General features: G+C 44.6%; 1 protein-coding gene across 2 annotated transcripts in view; it reads right to left on the bottom strand.

Moving 5' to 3' along the window:
• Positions 1–27057, bottom strand: part of LOC126356221 (choline transporter-like protein 1) — a 442973-nt gene that overhangs the window by 320048 nt on the left and 95868 nt on the right. The gene's annotated exons all lie outside the window — the stretch shown is intronic.

The raw sequence follows: 27057 nt of genomic DNA, 5'->3' as shown, positions 1-27057 counted from the left end.
ATATGGCTGCCTGAGGAGCTACTGTGAGGATCGGGAGGTCTGGCTATCATCCCCTAGCGAAAGGGTAGGGAAAGCTGTCACGAAAGGATGTCCCCAAGGATCGGTCCTAGGGCCGCTCTTTTGGGACATCCACATGGAGCCATTACTAGACAGCCTGCAACGAAGTGAGGATGTGCTAGAGGTGATAGCCTACGCTGATGACCTCCTCCTGATGGTCGGTGGCCGCAGCCGAGAGGACATAGAACCTAAAATAGAGAGAGCAATAGACAGACTCCTACAGTGGTGCCACACCACGAAAATGACCATATCACCAAGCAAATCGACATACTTACTACTTAAAGGACAACTAATCAGGAACCCCACGGTCAGAATTGACGGCACACCGGTACTGCGAAGACGAGACACACGTTACCTAGGAGTCATCATTGATGAGAAATGGAACTTCGGAAAACACATTGAAACTGTAACCCAAAAAGCTCTGCAAATATTAAACAACCTCATTTCCATAGGACACAAAAGATTTCACCTACCTCCACATCTCATTAAACTTTATCACAATAGTATCTTAACTTCAGTAGTGGGTTACGGCTCCGGGGTCTGGGCGCACAGACTCACGAGGGTTGTGCCCGCCATGGCAGTGAGAAGGGTTCAGAGAAGCATGGTTCTAAGATCTGTGGGCGCTTATAGAACATCTCCAGGAGGGGCCCTATTAGTCATAATGGGGCTCTGCCCACTTGACATCAAGATTAGGGAGCAAGCAGCCTGGTATTGCCGAAAAAAGGGAACCAGGGGAAAATAGAAGAAATCATGGGTGCGAGGGTAGAGGACCAAAGGGGGATTAGAAGAAGGGGGGAAGAACTTTGGCAGGGGTCCTGGGAGACAGAAGAAACCGGTCGCAGAACCTTTCAGTTCTTGCCGGACGTGAGGGAGCGTTTAGAAATGAAGCACTTTCAGCCAACACGGGGACTGATCCATTTTCTCACTGGACATGGATCCTACCCGACATACTTATGTCGGTTTGGGAAGAGGGCTACGCCCGCGTGTGACTGTGGCGCGCCGGAAGGCACTCCGGATCATGTGATTTACGAGTGCCCTCTCTTCAATGATGTAGCGACCACACTTCGAGACGGACTTCCGAACCATGACACGTATCAACTCCTCAGACGTGAAGACACTTTTCAGATGATTAATACTCTGGCCAACGAGGTATCACGGAAAGTGTTAAATGAATATCTGAGGGAGATAAACTAAGAACGCGAAAATGAACACCGATATTGTCTAGATCCCTTTTCCCATACCGCCAGCGCGCGGACTGGCCGACTTCACATCTCAGTTGGGATCCGCCGCGCGCAGGATTAGGGGGAGGAGGGGTCAATCTCACCGACTTAGAGATGCACCGGATTTGACTTAGGATAAGTTAGTTTCGTAGGACTTAGAATAGGATATTATGTTAGGTTAGGGAACTGCAGCGAGTTAACATCTTGGCCTGCCCAGTGCCAGGGGCAAGCTCTTTGGGGTTAGCTCGAAGAGCAAGGCTTGCAAAGTAGGTTTATATATTCTACTGGCACATATGTGACGCTGCAGGTGTAGAAATTAGCAATTAGTGACAGTAATAGTTTCTTAAGTAGTAGGGATAGTTAGTACAGTGCCCATTGTTGTAGTAACCTGTAGCACATCATATTTTGTAGTATGCTGCATTGTATTAATAATAAATGTATTAATATTATGACCCACTAATGCTATTAAGGAAGTGGGTTAACATTGTATAATTATTATTATTGATGTTGAATAAAGATTTAAAAAAAAAAAAAACACACACAGACACTAAATTTATTACAGTGAACAGAGACGTCAGTGAATGAAAGGACAGATCATAACTATGCGAAAATTAATAAAGTAAATTTTTCACTAGAGGGAAGACTTGAACCAAGGACTTCTCGTTCCGTAGCTGCTCACGCTAATCACGGGACCACGGCACTGCTGAGCTCACAGTATCCTTGATGTTGCTTATCTTGCGCATGGACTACTCAGCTTGTATATTTTGCTTATTTTTTTCATAGTTCTACAGAACTACTTCCTGTTTTCTCGATTTATCTGTGTTCAGTTTTTCAAGGCCTATCCACTGTGCCAACTTATAACTAAATCTGAGGGGGTTGCGATGGGGAGGTGCCATCTGTAGTAAAAGAACTGAGTTAACAGATCAGAACATCGCAGACGACGTAGTCAGTTAATAATCTACGTCACCGAATGACCCGCCAAGTGGTTGGCGGATGATTTACACGCCAGCATGTTACGAGCACGTAACGCGAGTAGTCGATCCAGAAAACGTCGCTTTTGTAAAACAGACTTCAGGGTACACTTAGGCATACGCGGGGGGGCGGGGGGGGAGGGCAGGGGGGGGGGGCGTAGACTGAAACTCCCTCACGAACACCAAAACTGATGTCTTAACGCTACCAACTCAATGAATGAGAAACCAAGACTACGTGAGCACCGTAAGCGAAACGAGCTGTTTCGTGAACTTAAGGTTTTTCAGGTGGAAGGGTTACGCAAGAAGTAGAAAGAGGCGGGAGCGAGAGGAGTGGGGGGGGGGGGGGGGGCTGAACGATGCCAGTGTGTCCTCAGACTGGGCAGTAACAGGGCAGGAGACGCTGAAATGTCGCTTGCTGTTTTCTCTTCGGTCACCGATCCCCAGTTGTTAACATGAGATTTGTCGTTTCTTAGATTAGCGCCCGCTTGATGTCTGCGAGGCGGCGTCTGATGACGCCATCTTGGCCACGAGAACCACTCTAGAAACTCATAAACTATTGTGAAAACGTCCAGATACGGCTGTGTACTGCGCTCCGTATCTCAAACGACTCGGCGTGTGCTACTTACTCTCTCCACCGCAGAGCACAGAAGAGACTTGCTCTGTGAGACTCTTGTCATGAGGCGAAAGTTTTTCTGCGCGTTCAGAAGCATTTCTAACGTCGACACATAATCCTAACTGCTGAAGATGCAGTACAGATTTATTCAAGTATGACAAGATGTTGAAGTATCAGAATGAAAGACTCATTGGTCAGTAGCTCGCAGCTCACTGCTTTCTCTGGTGTTAGCGAAAGGAAGTATAAGGACAAAAAGTTACATATTATTTTAAGTAAAGAGTAACAGCAAAATAAGTCTGGACTGGGGAAGAAGGTGTCGACGAAGAGATATCTGCATGCGCTAATTTCTCATACACATGATATTGACTAATTTCTGATTACATCAGTTGTCACGTCTAAGTTATCGTATTTTTATATTACCATGAACTTATACTCTGAATAACGTGTTGTATCACCGACGGACAGATGAGTTAAGAATATCAACGAAGCCGTTCACACCGCGTTAAGAGCGATAGGATTCGGACAGATAGCAGTCAGTACCGATCAGATTTTATTTGTTTGTTTTTAGATCATCAGTCACTTGAATGGTCCAATGCTGCTCGCCAGCCTCTTCATCTCAGAATAGTACTCACACCAACGCCCACTATTATTTGTTCAATGTATTCCATTCTCCGTCTTCCCCTCCTACAGTTCTTACCGCCGTCGTATCTCTCTAGTATAACGTAAGATATTCCTCAATACCATACATGTACATAAATAAGTAATAGCACACACACACACACACACACACACACACACACACACACACACACACACATTATATACACTCCTGGAAATGGAAAAAAGAACACATTGACACCGGTGTGTCAGACCCACCATACTTGCTCCGGACACTGCGAGAGGGCTGTACAAGCAATGATCACACGCACGGCACAGCGGACACACCAGGAACCGCTGTGTTGGCCGTCGAATGGCGCTAGCTGCGCAGCATTTGTGCACCGCCGCCGTCAGTGTCAGCCAGTTTGCCGTGGCATACGGAGCTCCATCGCAGTCTTTAGCACTGGTAGCATGCCGCGACAGCGTGGACGTGAACCGTATGTGCAGTTGACGGACTTTGAGCGAGGGCGTATAGTGGGCATGCGGGAGGCCGGGTGGACGTACCGCCGAATTGCTCAACACGTGGGGCGTGAGGTCTCCACAGTACATCGATGTTGTCGCCAGTGGTCGGCGGAAGGTGCACGTGCCCGTCGACCTGGGACCGGACCGCAGCGACGCACGGATGCACGCCAAGACCGTAGGATCCTACGCAGTGCCGTAGGGGACCGCACCGCCACTTCCCAGCAAATTAGGGACACTGTTGCTCCTGGGGTATCGGCGAGGACCATTCGCAACCGTCTCCATGAAGCTGGGCTACGGTCCCGCACACCGTTAGGCCGTCTTCCGCTCACGCCCCAACATCGTGCAGCCCGCCTCCAGTGGTGTCGCGACAGGCGTGAATGGAGGGACGAATGGAGACGTGTCGTCTTCAGCGATGAGAGTCGCTTCTGCCTTGGTGCCAATGATGGTCGTATGCGTGTTTGGCGCCATGCAGGTGAGCGCCACAATCAGGACTGCATACGACCGAGGCACACAGGGCCAACACCCGGCATCATGGTGTGGGGAGCGATCTCCTACACTGGCCGTACACCTCTGGTGATCGTCGAGGGGACACTGAATAGTGCACGGTACATCCAAACCGTCATCGAACCCATCATTCTACCATTCCTAGACCGGCAAGGGAACTTGCTGTTCCAACAGGACAATGCACGTCCGAATGTATCCCGTGCCACCCAACGTGCTCTAGAAGGTGTAAGTCAACTACCCTGGCCAGCAAGATCTCCGGATCTGTCCCCCGTTGAGCATGTTTGGGACTGGATGAAGCGTCGTTTCACGCGGTCTGCACGTCCAGCACGAACGCTGGAAATGGCATGGCAAGCCGTTCCACAGGACTACATCCAGCATCTCTACGATCGTCTCCATGGGAGAATAGCAGCCTGCATTGCTGCGAAAGGTGGATATACACTGTACTAGTGCCGACATTGTGCATGCTCTGTTGCCTGTGTCTATGTGCCTGTGGTTCTGTCAGTGTGATCATGTGATGTATCTGACCCCAGGAATGTGTCAATAAAGTTTCCCCTTCCTGGGACAATGAATTCACGGTGTTCTTATTTCAATTTCCAGGAGTGTATATGCGTGTAAGTTGATTAAATGCCATGTAATCACTATTGGAAACAGTAATCCCTTTGTGTTTTTTTTGTGTTGACTCAGTTTTGCAAAAATTGTAGTTAACAATGTGCCACTTAGTAATATACTTACGTATTATTAATATGACTAGTTTTCTTCTTCCTTCTTCCTCTTGGCTGGTACAGCATGGCCAGACGTGGGATTCTCTCTGCACTCATTCCTTGTAGGTGATGTTTCCATAACGTTTTATTTTGTTCAGCCTTTTCATTAATATTATAAATATATAGTGCATTCCTAATATTTTCATATCGTATACGGTTTTCCTTGGTAATACCTCTCATTTTTTTAAGAAATCTCGTATCTGCTGCATGTAGTTTGCTTTTATCGCCCTTTTTTGGGATCCATGATTCATTTCCATACAGCGATACAGGTGTAACGATTGTTTCATAACATTTTATTTTTGTTTTCACCGTAGTTGGTTCTGGACTGTATTGTCCATCATTCTGCATATTGATTGATATCTGTTAATCTTAGTTCTTGTTCATGTCATAACTTACATCGCATCCTAAGAAGTTGGATACCGGCTGAAGCGGAGTATTATCTATTCTTATTTTTGAGCATGTAGGGTGTTTCCCATAATGATCCATGTTTTTAGTCTTCTTTGTTCTGTTTTCCCTAATTAATGTAATTAATAGAATGCTTTTTATAGTTGATCTTCACATTCTTCCAAAATGGTAACATCATCTGCGTACAAAGGGTATTAACATATTTATTTATATTAATCTGTATACCCTGATTTGCTACCTTTTTAATCAAATCGTTTATATACACAAATATCAAAAAAAGTTTTTCATCACCTCGGTTCCGAGAGTTTCGGAACCTATACAAAAATTTGGAATATAGATCAACATAAAAAATATTTCCGTCCTTTTTATTGCTCATGAAAGCCACACATTGCATGTTGTACTACCATACAGGGAGACCTTCAGAGATGACTGAGCGAGGTGGGCCATCCTGATTTAGGTTTTCCGTGATTTACCTAAATCGCTCCCGGCAAATGTCGGGATGGTTCCTTTCAAAGGGCACGGCCGACTTCCTTCCCCGTCCTTCCCTAATCCGATGAGACCGATGACCTCGCTGCCTGGTCTCCTTCCCCAAAACAACCCAACCAACCAACCAACCAACCAACCAACCAACCAACAGAGATGGTGGTCCAGATTGCTGTACTCACCGGTACCTCTAATACTCAGTAGCACGTCCTCTTGCATTGATGAATGCCTGTATTCGTCGTTGCATACTATCCACAAGTACATCAAGACACTGATGGTCCAGATTGTCCCACTTCTCAGCGGAGATTCGGTGTACATCCCTCAGAGTGATTGGTGGATCACGTCGTCCTTAAACAGCCCTTTTCAATCTATTCCACGCATGTTCGATAGGGTTCGTGTTTGGAAAACATGCTGGCCACACTAGTTCAGCGATGTCGATATCCTGAAGGAAGTCATTCACAAGATGTGCACGATGGGGGCGCGAATTGTCGTCCATGAAGACGAATACCTCGCCAATATGCTGCCAATATGGTTCCACTATCGGTCAGAGTATGGCATTCACGTATCGTATAGCCGTTACGGCGCCTTCCATGACCACCAGTGGCGTACATCGGCGCCACATAATGCCACCCCAAAACAGCAGGGAACATCCACCTTCCTGCACTCGCTGGACAGTGTGTCCAAGGCGTTCAGCCTGATCGGGTTGCCTACAAATACGTCTCTGACGATTGTCTGGTTGAAGGTAGATGCGACACTCATCGGTGAAGAGAATGTGGTGCCAGTTCTGAGCGGTCCATTCGGCATGTTGTCCGGCCCATGTGTACCGCGCTACATGGTGTCGTGGTTGCAAAGATGGACCTCGCCATGGACGTCGTGAGTGAAGTTGCGCGTCATGCAGCCATTTCTGCACAGGTTGAGTCGTAACACGACGTCCTATGGGTGCACGAAAAGCGTTATTCAATATGGTGGCGTTACTGTCAGGGTTCCTCCGAGCCATAATACGTAGGTAGCGGTCATCCACTGCAATAGTAGCCCTTGGGCGGCCTGAGTGAGGCATGTCATCGACAGTTCCTGTCTCTCTGTATCTCCTCCATGTCCTAACAGCATTGCTTTGGTTCACTGCGTGACGCCGGACACTTCCCTTGTTGAGAGCCCTTCCTGGCACAAAATAACAATGCGGACGCGATCGAACCGCAGTATTGACTGTCTAGGTGTGTTTGAATTACAGACAACACGAGCCGTGTACCTCTTTCCTGCTGGAACTGATGGTCTCTAGGACCCCCACCGTCTAATATTCGCTGCCCATGCATTGTTGTTTACATCTTTGGGCGGGTTTAGTGACATCTCTGAACAGTCAAAGGGACTGTGTCTGTGATACAATATCTACAGTCAACGTCTATCTTCAAGAGTTCTGAGAACTGGGGTGATGCAAAACTTTTTTGGTGTATGTATATACATTAAATAAGGCTGGCGACAGGCTACAGCCTTATTTAAGTCCCCTTTCGCTGGTAATTTCTTCAGTTTTATTATTACCAACTTTTATTGTTATTTTTGTGTCCATGTATAAGTTTTTTTAGAGCTTCAGTAAGATGTCTATGATATCTATCTTTAGTCATTGTGTCCCATCGTTTAATTCTGTTCACACGGTGAAATGCTTTGTTGAACTCATTAAAAGCTATATGCATTTCTAAATTGATTCTCTTCGTTTCTTTAAACTTCTTTTTATGGTAAACATGTCACAGCACAAGTGGCCTTTCTGGAATCCACATTGTTGTTCTATTAGGAGAGTCTCTGTTATGATTGTTAAAAGAGTATTGATTATTTTTGCAAATATTTTATAGGCTGAGTTTAGGAGGTGGATTTTCCAAGAGTCTGGAATTTTACACCAGTGCCATCACTCATTAAATAAATGTAATAGTCTAAAATCACAAAACTGACCAGCATATTTTAAAAGTTCCTTATTACTACCATCTAGTCCATATGCTTTCCTGCTTTTCACATTTTTTAAAACAACTTGCAGTTCTTCTATTCTGCGGGGTGGCCGAGCGGTTCTAGGCGCTACAGTCTGGAACTGCGCGACCGCTACGGTCGCAGGTTCGAATCCTACCTCGGGCATGGATGTGTGTGATGTCCTTAGGTTAGTTAGGTTTAAGTAGTTCTAAGTTCTAGGGGACTGATGACCTCAGATGTTTAGTCCCGTAGTGCTCAGAGCCATTTGAATCATTTTCTTCTATTGTGACTGAGTATGCTGTACTATTATGTGATGTGTTCCCCACGTCCGCTTCTTCCTTCAGTTCTCGTAGCCTACAGAGGAGGGATGGTTTAGACTGATGAGACACTTGAAGATGAACCCACAGGCTTCAAAACACATGCTGCATTTAGACAAAAGTCACGATTTGTGAATGAAGGCGGTTTGTTTTATATTTTATAAAAATTATGTACTTTGCACATGCTATTCAAGTATGATTACAGTTTAGCTATCAAAGTAAGATACGTTAAAAGTACTAAGTGGAGAACTACCAGTCGTTTGTGATACAGCAAGTTTTCATAAATTTAGACAACACGCAACAGTGTATGATTGCGGTCTCACGTGAAAATCCGAGGAGCCGCCAGCACCAACCATAGGGGGCCAAAAAAAAAATGTGAGGATAGCTTTAATATAAGCCGAAACTGGTCATAATAAACAAATGTTACTCGGATCTCGACTGTTGTTTTCACCACAATAAGTTTCGTAGATTTCATGTCAAGTGTAGTTCTTCGGGCACGACACGGTTTCTAAGCTACTAAATCAGTTACCAGCATTTAAAAAAAAAGTCAAATCCAGAATCTTGGCCTTACTTGGATTAATTTTGTACGGAAGCCCAAGGTGATAGACGAAAGATTACACAAGAAAATCCTTAGCTTAAAATTTTTGAAATATTACCAGCGATCTTATATTAATATGATAATTAAAAATCAGTCTTGATCGCAAATTTCTTTTAATTGGAGTGACCGGTTTCAATCGTTATACATCATCTTCAGACTCTGAAATAACACTTGTACAGATAGAGGGATCATTACAGTAACGTATATACACTGAAATAAGGCTACAAACTACATATATCCAGACCGGCAGGTGGACTTCCATGGAGCAGGCTGCGCCGATCCACGGCGCTGAAGTAACTGCTAAATGGGTAGGCAGGGAGTGGTCTTAAATAGCACTACTCCCACTCGCCGTCCTGTCTGATGACGTCATCAGTCAATTCACCGTCGTGGATCGGCGCAGCATGCTCCATGGAAGTCCACCTTGTAGTTTGTAATCTTATTTCAGTGTATATGCGTTACTGTAAGGATCCCTCTGTCTGTACGTGTGTTATTTCAGTCTGAAGATGATCCTTAAGGACTGAAACCGGTCACTCCGATTAAAAGAAATCTGCGATCAAGACTGTTTTTTAACTAGCAAATCCTTAGCTATTATGCTGAAGGAGAGACAGAACAACAAGAAAACCGTGGTTATAAACTTCTTGAGAACTGAATGGGTAGATTGCTTACCCTTGTATGTAAGAGGACCTCAAGTATATGTGACCGAAAAAAACATGTATTTACAAAAACATTACCCTTTCAAGCAGTATTCATTGTCGTACAAATTTTCAATAGCCTTGTTCTTGTTTCTCATAAAATTCATCTTATTTGGGCGGTCCGCTATGAAACGATAGTTGCATACCCAAACGCTTCTTTATCTCATTTTTAATCTTATCACTTCTGCACCAAATGTTATAGTTCAGAGTAAACTTGTGGTCACATGCGAAACACCGGTGGAACAAAAGACGGACGTAATTTCAACATTAATTCGTTTACATCATGACCTTATACATTGCCATAATTGTAATTACAACATTAATTTGTTTATCATTCACCATATTATATTTGTATATTGATAATGTATGTGTTTAACTGTCAATTTCCGACATACCGGGTGATCAAAAAGTCAGTATAAATTTGAAAACTGAATAAATCACGGAATAATGTAGATAGAGAGGTACAAATTGACACACATGCTTGGAATGACATGGGGTTTTATTAGAACCAAAAAATACAAAAGTTCAAAAAAAGTCCGGCAGATGGCGCTTCATCTGATCAGAATAGCAATAATTAGCATAACAAAGTAAGACAAAGCAAAGATGATGTTCTTTACAGGAAATGCTCAATATGTCCACCATCATTCCTCAACAATAGCTGTAGTCGAGAAATAATGACGTGAACAGCACTGTAAAGCATGTCCGTAGTTATGGTGAGACATTGGCGTCGGATGTTGTCTTTCAGCATCCCTAGAGATGTCAGTCGATCACGATACACTTGCGACTTCAGGTAACCCCAAAGTCAATAATCGCACGGACTGAAGTCTGGGGACCTGGGAGGCCAAGCATGACGAAAGTGGCGGCTGAGCACACGACCATCACCAAAAGAAGCACGCACGAGATCTTTCACGCGTCTAGCAATATGCGGTGGTTCTAATAAAACCCTATGTCATTCCAAGCACGTGTGTCAATTTTTACCTCTCTATCTACATTATTCCGTGGTTTATTAAGTTTTCAAATTTATATTGATTTTTTGATCACCCGGTATTTAAATTTAGATTCAGTCACGATATTGTGAACGGAACTACTATTACTACACGACCGGTATAAAATCAGTTTGCGTCCTCGCTGCTGTGGAAACGCATGAATGATGCAGAAGGCCGGGACAGCGCCGCGCCCCTCGCCCCTCGCCAGCACGCTAACTGCCCTCGTGACTTCCCGGTGTTCGAGCAGAGGCGGGCGTGGCGTAGCGCGACAAATCGCGCCAACTGACAGCTCAGCTCAGCTAGGGTCTGGTCTGCTCCCTACCTTGCTCTCTGCGTAGCTTGGCCGACTCCCGGAGCCCACGTCGCGGCTTCGAGACCTGCTCGATCATTCCTGCGTCTTTTACACTGAAGCGCCAAAGAAACTAGTATAGGCGTGCGTATTCAAATACAGAGATATGTAAACAGCCAGAATACGGCGCTGCGGACGGCAACGCCTATGTAAGACAACACGTGTCTGGCGCAATTGTTAGATCGGTTACTGCTGCTACAGTGGCAGGTTATCAAGATTTAAGTGTCTTTGAACAAGGTGTTATAGTCGGCGCATGACCGATGGTACACAGCATCTCCGAGGTAGCGATGAAGTGGGATTTTCCCGTACGACCATTTCACGAGTGTACCGTATCAGGAATCCGGTAAAACATCAAATCTCCAACGTCGCTGCAGCTGGGAAAAGATCCTGCAACAACGGGACCAACGACGACTGAAGAGAAACGTTCAACGCGACAGAAGTGCAACCCTTTCGCATATTTCTGCAGATTTTAATCCCGGACCATCAACAAGTGTCACCGTGTGAACCATTCAACGAAACATCATCGATATGGGCTTTCGGCGCCGAAGGCCCACTCGTGTACCCTTGATCACGGTACAGAGCTTTACGCCTCGCCTGGGCACATCAACACCGACAGTGGATTGTTGATGACTGGAAATATGTTGCCTGGTCGGACGAGTCACGTTCCGAATTGTATCGAACGGGTGCATTCATGGAGCTGGCATGTCAGAGGGGGACTGTTAAAGCCGGTGGAGGCTCTGTAATGGTGTCGGACGTGTGCAGTTAGAGTGATCCTGGACCCCTGATACTTCTAGATACGACACTGACAGGTGGCAGGTACGTAAGCATCCTATCTGATCACCTGCATCCATTCATGTCCATTGTTCATTCCGACGGACTTGGGTAATTCCAGCAGGAGACTGCGACACTCTACACGGCCAGATTTGCCACAGAGTGGCTCCAGGAACACTCTCCTGATTTAAAAAACTTCAGACGGCCACCAAACTCCTCAGACATAAACATTATTGAGCAATCTAGAATGCCTTGTAACGTGCTTTTAGATGAGATCACCACCCCCTCGTACTCTTATTGATTTATGGACAGCCCTGCAGCAATTCCCTCCAGCACTCCTTCAGACATTGGTCGAATCCATGCCACGTCGTGCTGCGGCACTTCTGTCTGCTTGAGGGTGCTCTACACTATATTAGGCAGGTGCACTAGTTTCTTTGGCTGTTCAGTGTAAAAGTGCTGGTACAGTGTGTCTCAACTACGCTAACCAAGTAAAATTAGCACGCTGATGTAAGAGGGGCGTTCAATAACTAATGCAACACATTTTTGTTTCTCGGTCAGTTTCGGATTAAAAAATGCAGTATTTGTTGTGAGACATCGTGTAATACTCCCGCTTCTGCCCCTTTAGTTTCACGAAGTTCCGCTCGGTGGCGTATCCTTGAAAATGGCACCTTTAACGGACGTGTGTTCCAAGCAGAGAGCTGTCATTGAGTTCCTTTTGGCGGAAAACAACAGCATCACATATATTTACAGGCGCTTGCAGAGTATCTACGGAAACCTGGCAGTGAACATAAGCACGGTCAGTCGTTGGGCGAGGCGCCTGACATCAACGGAACAGTGACGTTTTTCTCATTGTTAAGGAATACATTCAATTGAGTTTTCGTTAATGTAAGTTGATACTTATGTGGACTTATAGGATAAGGAATGAGGAGAGACTCCGCAGAATCCGCGAAGAAAGGAAAATATGGGAACCACTGATAAGAAGAAGATGCAGAATGATACGACATGTGTTAAGATAACAGGAAATAACTTCCATGGTATTAGTGGGAGCTGCAAGGGAAGACATAGATTGGAATAAATCCACCAAATAACGGAGGACGTAGGGATTACGTGTGCTACGCTGAAATGAAGAGGTTGGCGCAAGAGGGGAATCCGTGGCGAGCCGCATCACTTCATTCAGAAAACTGATGAAGAAAAAAAGGGGGGAGAATGGAGAGAGGCCGGGGCAGAGGAAGAATGTGTGTGTGTGTGTGTGTGTGTGTGTGTGTGTGTGTGTGTGTGTGTGTGTGTGAGAGAGAGAGAGAGAGAGAGAGAGAGAGAGAGAGAGAGAGAGAGAGAGAGAGAGAGAATTAAGACGGTGCTTCTGACAACAAACAAATTTTCTATGAACCCTTTTGTTATCACAGCAAAATTAATACATTTCTTATAGATATTATAGCTATATGTGACACACTGTATAAGCCAACAGACATTCTCTTAAGTGTTCTACATGTTAATTGCTATGAAAAAAAAGTAATACTTCTTGGAACACTGGGAGAAGTAGAACAGAGGAACGGAAGAGAATTAATGATTCGTTCATAAGCGTCAGCATATAGAAACACACATCAGGAACACCAGTATACAGCTGCTTCTTGCTGCCCTGGAAAAGACTAAGAGAGAAAGTTGTGTCAGGAGTGGCGACGGAACTCCCGTTAAAAGCGGCGCTCGGCCCCACATAGTTTACCAGCAGCTTGGTCTAGGGCGCTATGTCACGGATTGCGCGGCTCCTCCCGCCGGAGGTTCGAGTCCACCCTCGGGAATGGGTGTGTTGTGTTGTTCTTAACGTAAGTTGGTTTAAGTAGTATGTAACTCTAGGGAGCGATGACATCAGTAGTTTGGCCGGCAGTTGTAGGCGCTTCAGTCTGGAACCGCGCGACCGCTACGGTCGCAGGTTGAATCCTGCCTCGGGCATGGATGTGTATGATGACCTTAGGTTAGTTAGGTTTACGTACTTCTAAGTTCTAGGGGACTGATGACCTCAGAAGTTAAGTCCCATAGTGCTCAGAGCCATTTGAACCATTTTGAACCTCAGTAGTTTGGTCTCTTCGGGATTCACACACATTTGAACATTTGAACAGTGCACGGATTGTGTTACGACAGCGCCTCAGTGACCATAGTGCTCGGTGTGAGAGAGCGAAGGCACTGCGTTACGAGACAGGAAGTTGAGCTGGACACGGGTCGATCCGCACCGTTACTTTGGTCCACCGTACAGCCGGAGTGTGGCTTTGAGGCAGTTTTGCACACTTGTTTAACGAAATGATAGACTGTACTCCAATTTGCTATTTCGGGAGAAAAATAACTGATGATGGTCGAAATAGAGAGGATATAAAATGTAGACTGGCAATGGCAAGCAAAGCGTTTCTGAAGAAGAGAAATTTGTTAACATCAAGTATAGATTTAAGTGTCAGGAAGTCGTTTCTGAAAGTATTTGTATGGAGTGTCGCCATGTATGGAAGTGACACATGGACGATAAATAGTTTGGACAAGAAAAGAATAGAAGCTTTCGACATGTGGTGCTACAGAAGAATGCTGAAGATTAGATGGATAGATCACATAACTAATGAGAAGGTATTGAACAGGACTGGGGAGAAGAGACTTTTGTGGTACAACTTGACTAGAAGAAGGGATCGGTTGGTAGGACATGTTCTGAGGCATCAAGGGATCACCAATTTACTATTTGAGGGCAGCATGGAGGGTAAAAATCGTAGAGGGAGACCAAGAGATGAATACACAAAGCAGATTCGGAAGGATGTAGGTTGCAGTAGGTACTGGGAGATGAAGAAGCTTGCACAGGATAGAGTGGCATGGAGAGCTGCACCAAACCAGTCTCAGGACCGAAGACCACAACAACAATAACTCCAATTTCCGCCTCAGAAAACACGATATGCAACAGATACAATAATACAACACACACAACAAAATTTAAACGATTCACAGAGAGGCGGTGCACACCTCTCCGTTTCCTAAGCCGTCGGCACACAGACTGCATTTGAACGTTGAGCGTTTATAGCGTGCCGAGTTTCTTATGTCCCAGCGTGGAAACAGCGCATTAGGGAGTCTTTCCGAACATTCAGAGCAAATCGTAGCATGTCAGATATTCTGAACGTGCGTATGAACATAGACCAATGAGATGGAAGAGCGCCACCTGCGTCACATACACACCATCTCTCTTCAGTACAGAACCGCGAGACGCCATATTGACTTCCTATTAAAGCCCACATGTGTATGTGCCGTTTCAAAGCACCAGAAAACTGAGGATCTCCCGGAACCCTTCGTTAATTGTATGATCTGCTGTAATAAAAAGACGGGAAACGTCATATTGGTGGTAACTGGAGTATTACGAAAGTATGTCAGTTGAAGACAACCACACATAGAGTATCCATCAAAAACGTACTGTAATTGTACAGTTTACTATAATTAAATGTCAGTTAATAACACATGTACGATTAAAGCTTTCACGAAACGTTAATATGCGAAATATTGGCGCAAATATCTTCGTATGTTTTTGGGATAGGGTCCACCTTCTTTAGCAAAAAAAAAAAAAGTGTTTGCTAAAGGCGGACACTATCTCAAAAACATACATATTGTTAAAGCAAACACGAAAAAAAAGAACTTCAACCCCAAGATGATCTTATGTTCTATGCTGCCTAATGGGCAGAGTTGTACACTTCTAAGATGACGGATGTATTGCCTGTTCGCGTCTTACTGCAAACTTTTTTTTTTTTTACTAATCGTCGTGTTTTCTAATGAGTTCTGATACTTTCTTGTTAGCTTAACAAAAGTTTATAATATTCGATGTTACGAAAATATAAGTGCGGTCTTTCTGAGGAATGAGTTAATCTAGAGCTTAATCTACAAGACAGCTTGGACTACTTTTAGTGAGATAAATTGCAATTTCTTGCTTTAAGTTACGTATTTCACAAGAGATTTTGCTACTGAATAGGAGCAGTGATCAAGTAGAAATTACCTTTTGGTTTACTAAAAAGCGAGAATGATGAAGTAATTTTTATCTTCGAGAATTATTGTAAATTTATATCGTACTGATTGTACTGGAACCTTTGTAAGGTGATGCTACTTTCCTTTTCCCCTTATAGCATGTTCATGGATATAACTGCGTATGCGTCCCCGGCCTGAGTATGTTGACATATAAGCTTTTTGAGTATCGTACCGCGTCAAATTTTTAAAAAATGAGAAAAGAACCTATCCTGGAGTAACTAACGTTTCGGCCACGGTTACAGTGCCCTTCATGTGGGTCTACTGATGATCACTAGATCACCGGCCGGAGTGGCCGAGCGGTTCTAGGCGCTACAGTCTGGAACCTCGCGACCACTACGGTCGCAGGTTCGAATCCTGCCTCGGGCATGGATGTGTGTGATGTCCTTAGGTTAGCTAGGTTTAAGTAGTTCTAAGTTCTAGGGGACTGATGACTTCGGCAGTTAAGTCCCATAGTGCTCAGAGCCATTTGAACCATCACTAGATCCAAAAGAAGACCACTGTGAGCGTGGCTGAAACGTTAATTCAAAATGGTTCAAATGGCTCTGAGCACTATGGGACTCAACTGCTGTGGTCATTAGTCCCCTAGAACTTAGAACTACTTAAACCTAACTAACCTAAGGACATCACACACATCCATGCTCGAGGCAGGATTCGAACCTGCGACCGTAGCAGTCGCACGGTTCCGGACTGCGCGCCTAGAACCGCGAGACCACCGCGGCCGGCAAACGTTAATTACTCCAGTTATTTATTCATGCTACACACAGAACAATATGAGTAGCATATGGACAAGAGTTGAAATGTGCATTGTAATAGAGCTAACGTAGGAATTTTACGTGCGTCCCTTTCGTAAACAATGTGATTTACGAGCCAGACACAGTCGACAACTGCCGCTGGAGCGCGCTGCAATTACGTATACCACACTGAGACACACTATCGTATGCACAAGTCGCATTGTTCCTGAGGGTTCAGCAACACGTCAAACTCTGAACGCTCAAAACATGGTCCGTGTATCGACAGCTCTAGGTTAACTGATGACAATGTCCACAGAAACGGAATCCGCCCAGAGTGTTACAATAAATTTGTCAATTCATGGAAAACGGTGGACCCTGCTCGATGGAATAAACGCTGCGACACATGTTTAATAATGAAAATATCAACAAAACACTAGCTACTAGCCGGCTGCGGTGGCCAAGCGGTTCTAGGCGCTTCAGTCAGGAACCGCGCGACTGCTACGGTCGCAGGTTCGAATCCTGCCTCGGGTATGGATGTGTGTGATGTCCTTAGGTTAGTTAGGTTTAAGTAGTTCTAAGTTCTAGGGGACTGATGACCTTACATGTTAAGTCCCATAGTGCTCAGAGCCATTCGAACCATTTGAACTAGCTACTAACCTTACTGGCTCCCTCTACACTAATGTGGCACTGAATAGAATAATATTGCACTAACGTTTTCCATGGAAGTGTGCAAGGAAATTGGCCTCTGTACCAATGAAGTAAACATTTAAAGCCTAAAAATGCCACCCAACATCAGGTATGTCGTAATATACGCACTCTGAGCAGACTTGTTGACGCCTTTTGAAAGATAAAAATTTATACTGACATATCTCTTCACCATGCCAGGACTATGTGCAGCAGGACGAAGTCCACATGCCGTTAATATTGCAAGGGTACCAAACGAAAGCCAATCTAAGTAGTGACGAATCTGCTCCAGCTAGACCTGTAGGTGACAGTAAATGACATTGACAGAAGTCATACAGTGGGACGTAAGTCGCCAGGATTTACGATACCTAGACCTACACTGAAGCGCCAAAGAAACTGGTATAGGTATGCTTATACAAATACTGAGGTATGTAAACAGCCAGAATACGGCGTTGCGGTCGGCAATGCCTATACAAGACAACAAGCGTTGATGCAGTTTCAGATTGCTTACTGCTGCTACAATGGCAGGTTATCAAAATTTAAATGAGTCTGAACGTGGTGTTATAGTCGGCGAACAAGCGACGGGACACAGCATCTCCGAGGTAGCGATGAAGTGCGGGTTTTCCCGTACGACCATTTCACGAGTGTATCAGAAAACAGGTAAAACATCAAATGTCCGACATCGCTGCGGCCGGAAAGAGATCCTGCAATAACGGGACTAACGACGACTGAAGACAAAATCAAATGGCTCTGAGCACTGTGGGACTTAACCTCTGAGGTCATCAGTACCCTAGAACTTAGAACTACTTAAACCTAACTAACCTAAGGACATCACATACATCCATGCCCGAGGCACGATTCAAACCTGCGACCGTGGCGGTCGCGCGGTTCCAGACTATAGCGCCCAGAACCGCTCTGCAACTCCGGCCGGCGACTGAAGACAATCGTTCAACGTGACGGAAGTGCAGCCCTTTCGCAAATTGCTGTGGATTTCAGTGCTGGGCCATCAAGAATTGTCAGCGTGCGAACCATTCAGCGAAACATCTTCGGTATGGGCTTTCGGAGCTGAAGGCCCATTCGTGTACCCTTGATGATTGCACGACACAAAGCTTTACACCTCGCCTGGGCCCGTCAACATAGACATTGGACAGTTGTTGACTGGAAACATGTTGCCTGGTCGGACGAGTCTCATTTCAATTTTATCGAGCGGATGGAGACAACCTCATGAATCCATGGACCCTTCATGTCAGCAGAAGACTGTTCAAGCGGGTGGAGGCGAGTCTGAACGGTTATACGTACGTAAGCATCCTGTCTGATCATCTGCATCCATTCATGTCCATTGTGCATTCCGACTGACTTGCGCAATTCCAGCAGGATATTGTGACACCCCACACGTCCAGAATTGCTACCGAGTGGCTCCAGGAGCTCTCTTCTGAGTTTAAGTACATCTGCTGGTCACCAAACTCCACAGACATGAACGTTGTTGAGCATATCTGCGATGCCTTGCAACGAGCTGTTCATAAGAGATCTCCACCCCGTAGTACCCTTACGGATATATGGACAGCCCTGCAGGATTCATAGTGTCAATTCCCTCCAGCACAACTTCAGACATTAGTTGAGTCCATGCCACGTCGAATTGTGACATTTTCCGTGCTCGCGGAGGCCGTCACTATATTATGCAGGGGTATCAGTTTCTTTGGTTCTTCAGTGTGTAATAGTGCAGTTTGTGTCGTACAGGAAAAGATCTAAAATCTTCGAAAGTTGCGAAGTCAGGTCTCGTTACATGCGAACAGCGCAATCGAGATATGGGCACAAAACCTGTGGACAAATGACGGCCCGAGAATACTGAAGATCGCAAATGGAAGAAGATCAGTTTGTAAAGTCAATTTTACTCGACAGCCTGTGCTTTACGAGCTAATAATACTCAAAGGCGCGCTGCTACTAGTTTGTATGTCTATACTGTTACTGTAGATCATAGTTAGCCATTACTAGCATGTAAACTGTTTTGCTTTACCTCATCACTAATACCTTTTTTTTTTTACTGTTTCTGATTCACACTACTAACTTGATCTTACGTTCATTTTTATTTAGCAATTTATTTTCATATCATTGTTGTCAGTCATCATTAACGCCATTAACAGTGCACTCTGCTTTCATTCTGATTACCTCGCTTTTAATACTACTGTGCACTGATTATTCCAGCTCTGTTTAGCGAGATTTTTATTTCTGTCACCACTCCGTTGCACCTCGACTGCTGCAAACTCTGCTGACCTCGGTCACAAAATCTCCCTTGTACCTGAAACTACCTGCCCAGCTTTCCCTTTCCGGGACCTGCGCTCCCCCACCGGTCCACATTCCTTATTGTTCCTTCCGAGCGCTGACCCAGAGTCGGAAGTATCCGTCAGCAGTATCCTCGCACGTGCCGCACCTGAACGTAACATGCTCCACGTCGCACACTCAAATGTCGAATCTCTGCCATCTCATCTTGATGAGCTCTGTTATTTATCTCAAATAGACATCCACGTAACACTTCTGTTGGAGACCTGGCTCAAACGGTCAGTCTTTTCCACCAGTTCCATAAATCTACACCGCTATATCTTTCTAGGACTCAACAAATGGAACGCACGAGGAGCTGAAACAGGCTGTACATATGCTCTGATTTATCGTCTACCGGTTACACGCGTTCAACAATAATGACAGAAACAGGTGGAATATATATTCACAGAGATCAAATCCCTAAACAGAAAGTGCCTAATACGTGTCCTCTACAAATTTCCCAAAGTACGCAGGTTGGCCTGTTTCGAAACAGCCCTCCCAACTCTCGAATCGACATACGAGCACATCATTATAATTGATGACACTAATATAAATTTTCTATTTGTATAGATATATTTATATCTATTTATATATTTATGTATATATGTACAGAAATATTAATTGACAAATTTAAGCGTATGCTTTCTTCTTCAAATTTCACGCTACTTCAGCTTGCGCCAACCATCAGACAATCAGTAGTCAACTATCATATTTATATTTGTAAGGAAATCCGCAAACAGAGTAATTCGTACCTCTCAAGTATTAGCACCTGGTATGTCTGTCCCTGACACAATTTTCATGACTTACTCGCAAGAATGTCATAGAATGAAACCAAAACTGACACAACACATGGGATTTCAAAATCCTTAATTTATCTGAACTCGCTGCCGAGGCGCAAGATATCGCTTGGAGGACGACTTTTATTCCCTTCTCGAATATAAACGAGAGACTTCATGGATTTACTTACAGACTTACTCAACTACATGACAACCCCCCCCCCCCTCCACCCCCGCCCCCTAAAGACCGGAAAAGTAAGAAGGAAACCTGTTCCTTGGCTAAATGATAAACTAAAACAGATCATGAATCAGAGATATTGCACGTCGGGCGTACAAACTACGTACTATACATGTAAAGCATATTCCTCACAAGCAGAAGCAGAAAAGAGTCAGTGAAGCTGTGAGAAATGCTGAGCTTTGGCATGCACATACATTAACAGATACAGACCAGTGTCCTGTGGAAAAACTTCTGTGGTCTTGATACAGGCAAAGTAAAACATGCAGCTGATCCAATTTACCAGTCAAAGAACTTAGCCAGTGCTTCACGTTACCTACAACCAAAACCGAATCAGAAGCAAACAGATTTATTCATTACTTCATGTGGATAAACGACGGTAGCCAAGAAAAATTGTGTCTAAACATATTACTTGCAGTACCGTCAAAAGCCATCATGCGTATCAGATGAATGATGAAGCTTATTATTGACCCACTGTTGTCCGCTGTAACAGATATTTTCAACTGCTGCTTAACCGAAAGTTCTTACCTCCTGAGGCCTGGAAACAGGCACTAGCTAGGCCAGTACCTAGAAAGGACGTTGCTACAGCGTCCTCCGATTACCGACCTATTTGCATTCCTCCGGCATAGTCCAATACTTTAGAACTATAATCTTCTCCCAGCTAACCAACAGACAACCTATCAGACGAATACCAATCTGAGCTCTGTAAGCAACATGTGCCTTCATAAAGGTAACAGGCGACTCCAAGCTTCCCCTGGATAGATGACTATCATGTGATTCTTAGACTCCAGCGAAGCCACTGAGACCGTTTACTTCGACATTTTAGTTGACAAACTAGCATCCTAAATTTCTCGCTAAGTGCAGTGCAATGACTTCACGTATGTCTCTCGAGCAGTGCGTCACGTCCGGCAACATACACTGAGGTGACAAAAGTCTTGGCATACCTCCTACAATCATGTCGGACCTCGTTTTGCCTGGTGCAGAGCAGCAACCCGATATGGCATGGACTTACTAGTCGCTGGAAGTCTCCTGCAGAATCATTGAGCCATGCTGCCTCTACAGCCGCCCATAATTAACAAAGTGTTGCTGGTGCCGGATTTTGTGCACGAACTGACTTCACGGTTATGCTTGATTTGTGCTGAATGTTCTTCAAATCACTCACGAACAGTTGTGACCCAGTGACACAGCACATTGTCATTCATGAATATTCTATCGTTATTTGGATATATCAAGTCTATGAATGGCTGCAAATGATCTCCAAGTACTCTTAACATAAATATTTCCAGTCAATGATAGGTCCAGCTGGACCAGAGGACTCAGTCCATTACATGTAAAACACCAGCTTGCACAGTGTCTTGTTGACAATTTGGGTTCATACACACATCAAAAAAGTTTTGCGTCACCTCGGGTACGAGGGTTTCTACCTGTAGAGAAAACTAGAAAAGAGGTCATTATAAACAACATTTCCGCCCTTTTTATTGCTCATGAAAACACCATGTACCACCATACAGCGAGACCTTCAGAGGTGGTGTTTCAGATTGCTGTAAACATCGGTACCTGCATTCGTCGTGGCATACTATACACAAGTGCATCAAGGCACTGTTGGTCCATATTGTCTCACTCTTCAACGGCGATTCGGCATAGGTGCCTCAGAGTGGCTGGTGGGTCACGTTGTCCAGAAGCACCCCTTTTCAATCTACCCCAGTCATGTTCTATAGGGCTCATGTCTGGAGAACATGCTGGCCACTCTAGTCGAGAGATGTCGTTATCCTGAAAGAATTCATGTGCACGATGGGGGCGCGAATTGTCGTCCATGAAGACGAATGGCTAAAATGGTTCAAATGACTCTGAGCACTATGGGACTTAACTTCTGAGGTCATCAGTCCCCTAGAACTTAGAACTACTTAAACCTAACTAACCTAAGGACATCATAAGCATCCACGCCCGAGGCAGGATTCGAACCTGTGACCTTAGCAGTCGCGCGGTTCCAGACTGAAGCGGCTAGAACCGTTGGGCCACCCCGGACGGCCTAAGACAAATGCCTCGCCAATATGCGACCGATGTGCTTGCACTATCGGTCGGAGAATGGCATTTACGTATCGTACAGCCGATACGGCGCCTTCCATGACTACCAGCGGCGTACGTCGGCCCCACATAATGCCACTCCAAAACAGCAGGGAACCTCCACCTTGCTGCACTCGCTGGGCAGTGTGTCTAAGGCATTCAGGCTGACCTGGTTGCCTCCAAACACGTCTTCGACGACTGTCTGGTTGAAGGCATATGCGACGCTCATCGGCGAAGAGAACGTTATGCCAATCCTGAGCGGTCCATTCGGCATGTTGGGGCCATCTGCACCGCGCTGCATGGTGTCGTGGTTGCAAAGATGGATCTCGTCATGAACGTCGGTTGTGAAGTTGCGCATCATGTAGCCTATTTCGCCAGTTTGAGTAGTAACACGACGTCATGTGGCTGCACGGAAAGTATTATTCAATATGGTGGCGTTGTTGCCAGGGTTCCTCCGAGCCATAATCCGTAGGTAGCGGTCATCCACTGTAGACCTTTGGCGGCCTGAGCGAGGCGTGTCATCGACAGTTCCTGTCTCTCTGTGTCTCCTCCCTGTCCGAACAACATAACTTTGGTTCACTCAGAGACGCCTGGGCATTTTCCTTGTTGAAAGGCCTTTCTGGCACAAAGTGACAACGCGGACGCGATCGAACCGCGGTATTGACCGTCAAGGCATGGTTGTATTACAGACAACACGAGCCGTGTACTTCTTTCCTGGTGGAATGACTGGAACTGATGGTGTCTCGCTCCCCCTCCGTCTAATAGACGCTGCTCATGCATGGTTGTTTACATCTTTGGGCGGGTATAGTGACATCTCTGAACCGTCAAATGGACTGTGTCTGTGATACAATACCCACAGTCAACTTCTATCTTCAAGCTTTCTGGGAACCGCTATGATGCAAAACTTTTTTGATATGTGTAGTTTCGTGGGGTCTGCACCACACTCGAACTCTACCATCAGCTCTTACCAAATGAAATCGGAACTCATCTGACCAGGTCACAGTTTTCCTGTCGTCTAGGGCATGGTTACGAGCGCAGGAGAGGCACTGCAGGTGATGTACTGTTAGCAAAGGCACTGGCGTCGATCATCTGCTGTCGTAGCCCATGAATCTGAAGTTTTGCCGCACTGTATTGACGGATACGTTCGTCGTTCGTCCCACTTTTATTTCTGTGGCTATTTCATGCAGTGTTGCTCATCTGTTACCTGTAACAGCTCTACGCTAACGCCGCTGCTTTCGGTCGTTACATGAAGATCGGTGGTCACTGCGTTGCCCGTGGTGAGAGGTAATGTCTGAAATTTGGTATTCTCAGCACACTCTTCAGACTGTGGATCTCGGAATATTGCACTCCCTCACGATTTCCGATATGGAATGTTTCATGCGTCTATCTCCACCTTGTATTCCGCGTCTGTCAATTCTGGTCGTACGGTCTTAACAACGTTGGACATCACGTCGCACACGTTTTCACGTGAATCACCTGAGTAAAAATGATTGGTCCGCCAAGTCACTGCCCTTTTATACCTTGTATACGCGATACTACCGCCATGTGTATATGTGTATACCACGATTCTATGACTTTTGTGATCTCGGTGTAAAGCCACAAGGACAGGAAGTATCAGGGATTCCCCAGGGTTCTGTACGAGGTGCTACAATCTTTTCATTGCATGTCAACGATGTGTTATCAGTTTTGTGATGCAATAAATACCACGTATATGCTGATGGCCTTCTGATGTATCTAAGTCCAAAACCAGTGAACTTGAAGACAGCTACAGAGAATTTCAATGGCGAAAATGGTCAAGAAATGTAGGGTTAAAGCTAAAACAAACCAAAGCTCGAAACATCGGGAGTCTCTACCATATTTTATCCTAAATGGGACAAACAGAAACTTCTGTCAATCAGCAGAGTGTCTGCGGATGATTATAGGTGAATACCTAAATTGGGCTGAGCACACAGCTGCAGTGTGCAAGAAGGCATCAGCTTCTCTCACGTCATACAAAAATAGAGAAAGCTCTTCCCTTTTGACCTGAAAAACAAAACTTGTACAATTATTGAGTACAGTAATGCGAGGTCATTCTCCCGCAAGCTCATGGCGTCAGGAAACAGGATATGAATGCCTGTGTTCGATATATCTGTTACTTTCAACCTTTTTATCGTATTTCACCATAATATGTACAGCTATGCTGGCTATGTGCAAAAAAGTACGGAGATTTCCACACCCTCTGTCTCCTCTGCTGTATTTTCTACGCACGCTGTCCCTCATATCTCTCCTCGACCTTAATGTTGCTCTCTGAATAAAATGACAAACACTCGTTCCCGGCAGAGCAAAATCTTTCTGTCCCACCCCATCACTCTGCCGCTTTCTCGAAGTCCTTTTCAGTAGAAGAAACCTGACTCTGAAATAACACCCATCATTACACCAAAGAACTGAAAAAACATCTCCAGTTCAAAATACAGTTAATGACATATCTACTGAAGCAACAATAATGTCCACCGCATTCCTTGCAGGCGCTCGTTACCCCATTACATCGTTCTTTCAAACTAGATTTCTTCATTTTACAGTGCTCTTAGCTTATGCAGTCCACTTCAATTTTCCTCCTTCAGACTTAGCTATACCAGAAAATATCAGTTCTGTACGGCTGTAAATACTTTTCGTCTTCCACTATCACTATTATTATTATTATTAGTGACAGCAGCAGCAGCAGGAATAGAAATACTACCACTATTAAATTTATCCGTTCTTAGTCGGAACTATTTATTCACATGGTCTCTACATATATTCAGATCATTTTTAATTCTATTATGCTATTTTATTACTATTTGTAACATTAAAAATTATTGTTATTTCTTAGGTAAATATGATGTAAAAAAACTGTACATGTGAAACCCAAGTCAGATGTAAGACAAAGCCAGAACGCCATAATCAGAAAATAAACTGTCTTTCCAACTGTACACTGTCTAAACACAATGGGTAAGGGATACGTGATACAAGATCGAAGTGGTGGTTGATGCCGTAAGTCTCCGCCACGGGTTTTGGAAACTTGCTAGTACACAGACATTACGAAACGAGGCTTCCACATTCATAACAGGATTTCATTAGTATATATTAAACTCTAACTCTGCTCACAGCATACATTAGTTCTGATTTCCACCAGGGTTGTCTGGAAAGTTACCTCACTTTCCATGTACCATAGAAAGCATCATAGCAGTTGAACAGTCGGTAAATTAACTCATGCAGCAGGTCAGTGTGCTAGGATCCGCGATAGTAAAAACCCACGAACTTTTCGTTTGCCCACTGTAACGGTTCAGAATGAGGATTGCAACAGAAAATCTTGCTAAATTAGAAAAAAAATACAAAATCCTTTCTGTAATACGTTTGCAAGACAAAAAAATCTTATATGTTCATAGCAAAATTTGTTCTTTATTTGAACAGACTGTGATGATGACTGAATATGCCACATTGACTGCCAGAAAACTCTTGGAACCAACTGGGAAACGAACCATAGACCGTATGATATATAGTATGTTGTCCTCTGAGCTATCAAGCCACACAGAAGGCAAATAATTATGATGCTTGTAACTTGCTATCAGAGAAATTGGCATAATTTGTTGTATCTTAATTCTTAGTTTTCCCTAACGCAAAGTAACCTAAATGTCTAATTATGTAAGATGTAAATTCTGGTTTCGCAAGTGGGAAGAAGCTGGAAACCAATACTGCGATTGTAGCAGTGAGCCACAGACCATCCAGCAGGTGGCTACGGAATGTCGAAGGAGGAGATTTGAAGGTGCTCAATGCCTCAGATGACGTTGTGAACGGACTGTAAGCAACATATCTTGCATTTTAAGTTACCGGAATGTCACCTTCAATACGATCTAGAAATATTATATATAAGCTTGTATAAGGTATTCATATTTCCCGTATACACTTATTTTCTCGTACGAAATATATATCTGTCGTTTAGATGCTTACTGTGTTCTACGTAATCTCCACATCCACCCTCCCACTAGAGTACAACACACTGTACGTTTATACAACCATGTCAAACTGAAAGAAAGTACTTTGGGATGCTGTTCAGCTCGTTCGTCACATTGGCTTGAATGCCGGTTATGCCGTCAAAGAGTTCTACACCTCACGTGAATTTCTACATTTGGCCTCTTTGTGGTAGGTACGTATTGATAACAGCAGGTCTCATCACCCAGAGTGATTTTCTCCGAGAAAAGAATTGTCCGCGTTTTGCTTGTAAATCAAGCCACGGCAGACTTCCACACGCCGTAGTTTCATTCAAGAGTGAAGGTGAGCTGGACGAATTTTGCACACACTTTTCTCTTCTTCAAAACATTCTGGAAACTATCCCGAACACTTGATTTAGCGATATGGCTCTATTGCGATTTGTTAAACAACAACGTTGACGCATTACGGCCACGTC

This window comes from Schistocerca gregaria, chromosome 3 (genome assembly GCF_023897955.1).
Source record: "Schistocerca gregaria isolate iqSchGreg1 chromosome 3, iqSchGreg1.2, whole genome shotgun sequence".
Classification (NCBI taxonomy): Eukaryota; Metazoa; Arthropoda; class Insecta; order Orthoptera; family Acrididae; genus Schistocerca; species Schistocerca gregaria.
The sequence above is the reverse complement of the archived record's forward strand: the minus strand, read 5'-3'. Positions and strand labels throughout refer to the sequence as shown.